Here is an 8,147-nt window from a genome sequence, read left to right on the forward strand (position 1 = left end):
ATATATTTAAATAAATTTTCAATTTTTTTAAAGTGAAAACATTTAAAAATACAATTATATTGACAACATTAAACAATTGTATTTGGTCAGGTGTCCATTTCAAAGATAATAAAAAATAATGTTATTCAAGGAGTAGATTCTAGAAGCACATATAAGGACTGTTACATGCTGCTCATCTAGAACAAGTGTTTTTGTCATTTTTTTTCTTCTTATTTTATTATCAGAATCTTCTGTTTAATTTTATTTTTATCAATTTTACAATTATCAAATTATTTTCGTCCTTTATTTATTAATTAACTTTATTAGGGGTGGGTTACGCCCAGTACTAAGGAGGACCAATTTTATTTTTATATATATATATATATTCTTGTTGATGATAAGATTTGAAAGATTATAAAAAGAATGCGATATAATAGTCCATTTATTAAATCTCATTCAATACATTTATTTAGATATCTCAAATCTAATTTTAAGTAAAGAAGTGTTTGAACAAATAAATTTTTATTTTACAAATTTATATTGACTTATGATCATGCTATTATAAATATGAATGTCTACTTCATCAATTCTAACATTTATACATCATAATCAAATAATTCACAATAATAATAAAACTATCTTAATCAATACAATTAATTAAACACAATCAAAATTTTAAGTGACAAAAGTAGTTTTTAAAAATGTGATAAAAAAAGATAGATCAGGTTTTAATTAAATTCAAAAGTATTCTAAAACAACAATTTTTAGATTTATTTTATTTAAAAAAATTATCATAATCTCCATATTTATTATCCCCACTTTAATCTAAAACAACTATTCTTAAAGAAGATTTCAATATTACATTTAAAATTTAAAATTCAATAAATTTAAAATGTAGGAGATCGATTTCACTACTATATTTATATTTAAATTTTAAATTTAATAAAAAAATATTTTAATTATTGAAATGATTGATTTATTAATTAAAATGGTAGTAGTAAATTGATAGATAAATATTTTATAAAAAAAAGTCTATAAATTCAAAACTATATTATATAGAACATAATTTTTTAGATTTAATTTATTTTCATTTTAAAAAATTATCACAACCTTCAGAGTTATTATTCTCACATTATTTATTTTAATACAAATTAAATATGATATTTTTCAATTTTAAAGAAGATTTCCCAACTACATTGAGTTCTTCCATACCAATTTATAGTTCTTCTTTCTATTTAAAGAGACATATTATATGAATAATTATTTTAAAATGTATTTTTTTTATAATATCCATTTTATTTAATGTATTATAGATATTAATCTGAAGATCATAATTGACTTAAGAAAAATAGGCAGCCTTATCACTTTGACTATGGCAACTTACATGGAAACCGCAGACGTGCAAACCTTAACAAAAAATGAATAAATAAAAGCAAACGACATGTCCACGTGGCTTCCAACGTCAATAAATTTCCACGTGGTATGAACGTCAACATCTTTCCACGTGTCTTTTGAATAAAAAAGAAGTGATCAACTTAAAAATGAGTGACTGCCAGCTGTCTGTCGTTTATTCAATAATAACAGCCGGTTATATTAACTACACCAGTGAGTCAACAACTGTCTTTTTTTTTTAGTTTAGTCAACAAACGGTGGCAATTAACAACTAATCAAAACTTGTCTTTATATCACTTAAACCCCCACGTCACAAAATCTTAATAATTCTATCAACAAATCTATTTTATAAAATAAAAAAATAAAAAAAATGTGTAAAAGGAAAGGTATATGAGACAGTTTAAGATTATACTAACACAAGTAATAATCTTATTTAAGAAAAGAATGATAAAAATATATTCCTTATTCATTTGTCACATAATAAAAGTAGATAAATTAAAAAAATAGGGTTGATAAAATATCTCATGATTTCATTTTCAAGAACCAATCCATCATTGTCATCATAGCTCACCAGGAGAAGTTTGAAAGAGCAAGCAAATTTTATTTTTGTACTACTTCCCCACCACATTCATCACCCCTAAATTCCAGAATTAAAATAATATGACCAAAAAACAAAAGGTGGTGGATAGAAGACAAAATTAAACAGGAAAAGCAATAGAGTGTTGCGTTGATAATATATTAAAACATCTTCGTAATCTCTTCATAATCAACCACCATCCTTTCCTGTTATCTACAGAATCTGACAATCACTAACACCCTCTTTTCTATGCGATGGTGCCCTTTTTCTACCACCACCCTTAATTCCTGCGCGAGAAAGACTCCCTTTGTTGTATGCCCTCGTAAGTGCTGATTTCACTGCAGGTGGTATGTCATCCAGAGGATTTGGATGGCTCTGATGGATAAAACACAATAATAATATACATGTAAATAGATGATGCTTCATGAATTTCAGATCTAAACACAGTTTTCACCTGAAATTTCGACATCTCAACAATACCATCAAAATCATCCATACTTAAAGAATAAGCATCCATAAATTTCACAGCACTCACACCTTCGTCCTATCAATTAGGAAAGTTAGAGAAAGGACACTCAAGTAAGAAAAGGTCTACATTGCAAAAACATTATTTGGAGGCACAGATCAGAAAATCGTCAAAGTTAAAATTGAAAGTGATTTTTTTTTTTTATATAAGATTTTCTCTACATCATGACCAGATTGTTTTTTGATAATGGTCCAAATATTGATATGATTTATGTTGCTTCATTTGATATATAAATCATATTATTGATCATGGTCCAATATATAGTGTAATTCTTTTGATATAGAGAATTTTTAGATCATGGTGATGTTTCAAAACATAACATATAGATTTTTCCAGATACCAAAACAACCCAGCAGGAAATTAAAGCACTAAATTTAACCTTGGGAAGGTTTCTCAACAGAAGAGTCAGGTGTTTAAGAAGAGGGGTAAAGAAATCAACTCTCAATGTTGACCTGCATAAAATCATTGAAGAATTAAAGAAAATTTACAGGAAAAATTAGCAATTTAGGGCACTATGCAATTATTAGCATAGTGATGAGTTTTTTATAATCAAGTATAGTTTCAATCAAATAGAAAAAATATTAATGAACCAGTGAATGCCCAGAACAAAAGATCTATTGTTTCATGGCACTATAAGAACCATAGATGTCATATCAAACATAAGGGTCCGGCATAAATAAGATACCTTCCTGAGCTAGATCCACGAGATGCAAGAAGATGAGCATGCATGCCATCCAAAATCCTCAAATTCATCCCCATTGTTCAATCCTTTCCCAGCCATCCACCAAACCTATTGAAGTTGCAATGTCCCTGTAGATGTGTAGCCAGCTTGTTATAAACCATGCTAATCAAAACAGCTTAAAACACTGGTTATGGTCACGAAAAGTAGAAACCCGTGAATGTAATATATATATAAAACTGATAAATCCAACTCTATATAATTTTAAAATGAACAAAAAAATTATTGTAGCTCAAAACAACATCACTGTAGCTACATTTGGTAAACTGTATTTGAAAATTGCAATTTTTACTTTTAAGACGATGGTTTTTTTCCCTAGAGGAGACTAAAAAACATTCCACCGCATCATGATCCCCCACGTCAATCAAGGTCCTGAGACGTTAGCCTCTTAGTTCAAGACACATACCACTTTTGTTACATTGGGTTGGTGATATTAGATTTTTGACAGTGCTCAGTTTGTCAAAGAATATATATGAAAACTTTGACACGACGGTATATCTGGCACATTATTGCACAAGGACATTCATCACAAATAAACGACCCTTGTGCATATTTGCAATTAATGAAATCGTTGCATCTTTTCAAAAAAAATTGAATATTGACATTGTTGTGCCTTGGCTTCCCAACAAGAACTTTCGAAGCAGATAGCCATGACTTGTGCATTAAAATTGGCATCCCTCACCTGAGTAAGTATCTCTCTTTGCCCATGTAACAGCGCAGCACTATTACAACAAATGGATGAAAAAACAATAGAAAGAATTAATATCATCAAGAGGCAACAAAAGATGCCAGGAACATAAAAAATTTCAGCTGTGAAAATAAAATATACGGGATTATGCAAGAAACAAGACTTCCAAAAGAAGAGAGTTGCAAGTGTCTATATTTCTGAATCTGAGCATTTACTATATCTCCATCAGCCATAGATTGAGCAGCTTGTGCAATTAAATTCATCCTTTTGATCCCATTATCACCTTTGCCACCTGAGCTTGGCCTGTAGTTAATATAATTTTCCTGCCAACCATTGAGGACATAATTTGACACAAGACTAAATACTTTCTTCCAATAAACACAAAGCATCTTTCATATTTAAGTGAGTCATTCGTCCAAAGATAAATTGACAAATAAAGATTGGTTTTCATCAAGAGTGTGAGACATTCGTCCAAAGAACAGATATGGGAGCAAAATAGTATGGAAGAAGTTGAAAGGTATCCTTGATCCATTAAAACTATATGGGCATTTTGGCTCGAATTGAGAAAATTCATGTATAAATTTGCATTTTTTTCATAGAGAAAGAGCAAACCTGTACAATAAGAGGGAGTAGATCAGGGTTACTCATGCTTAAATCTATTCGTTTATCCATTCGCAATTTCCCCCCATTAAAACCAAACAGCCTGAACATGTAAAAGAGTAAATAAGACAATCCAATAACAATATAATTTCATGGCTTGTGAAGAAGGGAGCAACTAAGATGAAAGAAAAGAAGTTTCCACTGCCACATAGATCATTGGCAACTCCAAACAAGTTTGGTGAATAGAAATAACTTAATATGCAAGTAATACAGTAACAACCATATTCATATTTTAGCTCGTATAATTTTGGAAATGCTACTATAGGACATTTGGCATACTCAGCATTCTTGGTGTACAAGACATAATTCATTGATAAAAACATAACCAACTCTTCTTAGCAATGAAACATTATCAATTGAACTCCTAGGGTTCATTATGGTTTATTTTTTTAAGTGATCACATTTTATGAAGATGTATCCAACCAAGTAAGGTGTAGTTACCTTGGCCTTGACCAACGTGATACAAACACCTAGCCAATTCATTCATGAAATATGAATGTTACACAATTATTGCCTACAAACAAAAACCTGTCTCAATCATTGAGCTTAAATGTAAAATAATAATAATGTAGATCTCGACTTTTTTCTCATCATGGCTGCTTGTTCCTGTATGTCTTTACGTGTCTATACTATAAGAAAGGGCAACCGACAATGCCAAGGTCAACTGCTAGCTACTGTTAAGGAGATAAATAGGGTAGGCTGAGGTGAAGAATAGTAATAAGGGAATGGAAAAGTTGTAAAAAATGTGAAGGTCTGTGGGTGTGGCATATAACTTCTGTTCCCCACCACCCCCACAAGGCTGTGTTCTTTCCGTCTCTCTGACCCAAGATTATACTTGGTACATAACAATGGTATCAGAGCAACTCAGCCTTGTGTTCTCCCACTCTCTAACCATAAATTATTCTGAGGAAACTATAGATATCAACAAGTTGACATTGCTAAGTAGCTTACAATTCTCAACTATACTTGTAGATATCTAAAAGACAATAGCTCATTATGCTAACACAACATGAGAATAGTGACAAACATCAACCATAAAATCGGTATTGAATAGAACAAGCAATAGAAAGCATGCTGAGTACCACAACTAATACGCGAGGAAAATTATAAATTAGAAATATGACTTGAAAACCCATACTTATCAACAGCAGTGAAGGGTGCGATGTCATCGTATTTAATAGTTGACGTGGAGAGGCTCATATACTGAAGCTGGTTTAATGCCATTCGAATGTCTCCATTGACTGTGTCAGCGAGCTCTTCAAGTGTTGCCTGAAATAACAAAAACATGACATCTTAAGGCTTCACTATTTTAAAAGAATGTGTTTCTAATCTATAGAAAGATATCTGAAAAAAAAGCCTTGCTAGCCAGTTCTCTTGGTTATCTACAGTTTATAAGGTTCAGGTCTTGATCGGAAACAAAGTTTTGTTTTTCATGTTCTAGAAACCAGCCTTCACTATTTCTGCTTAGCTTTCTCAATTATAGGATAGGGCTTGTTTCTTAGAAAACAAATTATTATATCAGGAGAGGATAGAAGAACACTCATGATAGAAATCATACCTCACTGACTTGGAGTCCTTCAGCCTTGGCAATTTGCATCAACCTCTTTGCCATCTATCATATTTCAAATTGTGTATCAATTATTTTATTATCCAAAATGTGCAAGCAGAAACAAATCTTATTGTTCATTTGTTGTTACATTTATAAATACTTTTATTAACTATAATGAAGACAATAAATCATCACAAAAATGTAGAAATTTTTTCACCAGAAAATGGCAAGCAACTATATACACTAAACTACCAATGGCTCCTAAAAATATCAAAACATCGCAAATAGTGACCGGATTCACTATATTTTACTAGCCAAACAAGCTAAAACATATGTACTAAGAGCCAGTGCTCTAAGCAGGACACTATTTTGTGGTTCTTTTTCACTCCAAGATAGGCCCCTAAAGAATTGAAACCATCAAAATACCTAGTTTGAACCCCTGTGATCCCAACATAAGTCTGTACATGAACTTTCAGCTTCTTACCACAAAAGATAGAAACAATTCAGGGTGCAGTCACCCTCAATGTACTACTGTTTACATACATCATCAGCATTACACATGCTTCCAGTTACGTGACAATTATAGCCAGAAAATGGTATAACAGAAAAGAAACAAATGCACAAGAATAAAGTAAATTAGAATGAAACCTGCTGCTTTGTAGGTTTGCGGAAGTTCAGTAAATCACAATACTTTACCAGACTCTTTAATTTCTGACTGTGGCGATCAATGCAGACGCATATGATGGGGATTTTGGCTATTTTAATGTTTTCAATAACATCAGCTATTTCTCCCCCATATCTAGGAGACATGTCATCAACTTCATTCATAAAAAGCACAGACTTAGACATATTTGAAAAAGTGGCATTGATAGAATGATATGTGCTACTATAACTTCTATCTCCATCACTGGCATTAACCTAAGAACGAAGAAGGTGAGTGAGAGGTAAGGAACCAATTGAATTGATTCACAGAGTCAAACTTTTGTATCATTAATATTATTACCTCAGTCATATAGAAACCAAGCAACTGGCAAACCACCTTTGCAGATGTCGTCTTCCCAATTCCAGGTGGACCACTAAGTAGAACAGCTTTCTTTGCACCTGAATCATTCCCTTTAGTGTGAGTGTTGCGAAATCGTGCATCCCAGTTTGACAGCCAGTCATGAAGTTGCTCCACCTGGATGTATCACAAATATCAAAACCCTTATTCTGCAAACTACACATAATTAATTACACCAAAAATGATCTCGGATAGTACATACAATGGACTGATTTCCCACAATGTCGTCAAGGACCTTTGGTGCATATTTCTCTATCCATGGCAATACAGGAGAAGTACCTGAACCTTTGGATTCTACATCTTGTTCTACTACAAGAAACAACACATTCTTAAAATTGCGATCAAATAGAACTAATTGCATGGACACATAATGCATGTAGTTTAAGTAAAGGGATCAGTCATTTACTCTTCTGTTTTTTTAAGCATGGAGATTCAGCAACCTCAGTTAGAAATGGTGTGCTACATATTCAAAGAAGCGAAAGCTGATTAGAGAAGAAGAAAAAGAAGAAAAAACTAAATCGGTTAGATAACGACGGTCCCTTCTCGACCTGAATTCACGTGGAGGATCATCGTCTTCATCGTATCGCTTGCTTCGCCTCGGACTGTGGCTTCTGCTTCTGCGCCTTCCCATTTCTCTCTCTATATATCAAACACTTGTGTCCTAGGTCAAATATACGGAATTATGCAAGACTTTAATATCTCCCGGGATTCTGAAACTGCCATCTTTGTTGGAGTTGAAATCTGCTTACCAAATATGTTTCATTATAAAAATTATAAAAAAATTAAATATTTTATAGAATAAGTTAAAAATTATGAAAATAAAATAAAATATTCACATAAAATATGGAGGTGGAACAAATTTTGAAACAATAAATTTGATACGCATATATTGCCTCTTGATAATATTAATTATTTCTCTTATTTTTTCATCAATTTGTATGTTGTAATAAGAATGTCAATTTTAATGTACAGTTATG

The 8,147-nt window shown here is 31.8% G+C and overlaps 1 pseudogene; it reads right to left on the minus strand.

The window, feature by feature from the left end:
- Positions 1 to 2,161: 2,161 nt before the first annotated feature.
- LOC124925223 lies at positions 2,162 to 7,808 on the minus strand (annotated as a pseudogene).
- Between the last annotated feature and the right edge of the window lie 339 nt (positions 7,809 to 8,147).

This window comes from Impatiens glandulifera, chromosome 2, assembly GCF_907164915.1.
Source record: "Impatiens glandulifera chromosome 2, dImpGla2.1, whole genome shotgun sequence".
NCBI classification, from domain to species: Eukaryota; Viridiplantae; Streptophyta; class Magnoliopsida; order Ericales; family Balsaminaceae; genus Impatiens; species Impatiens glandulifera.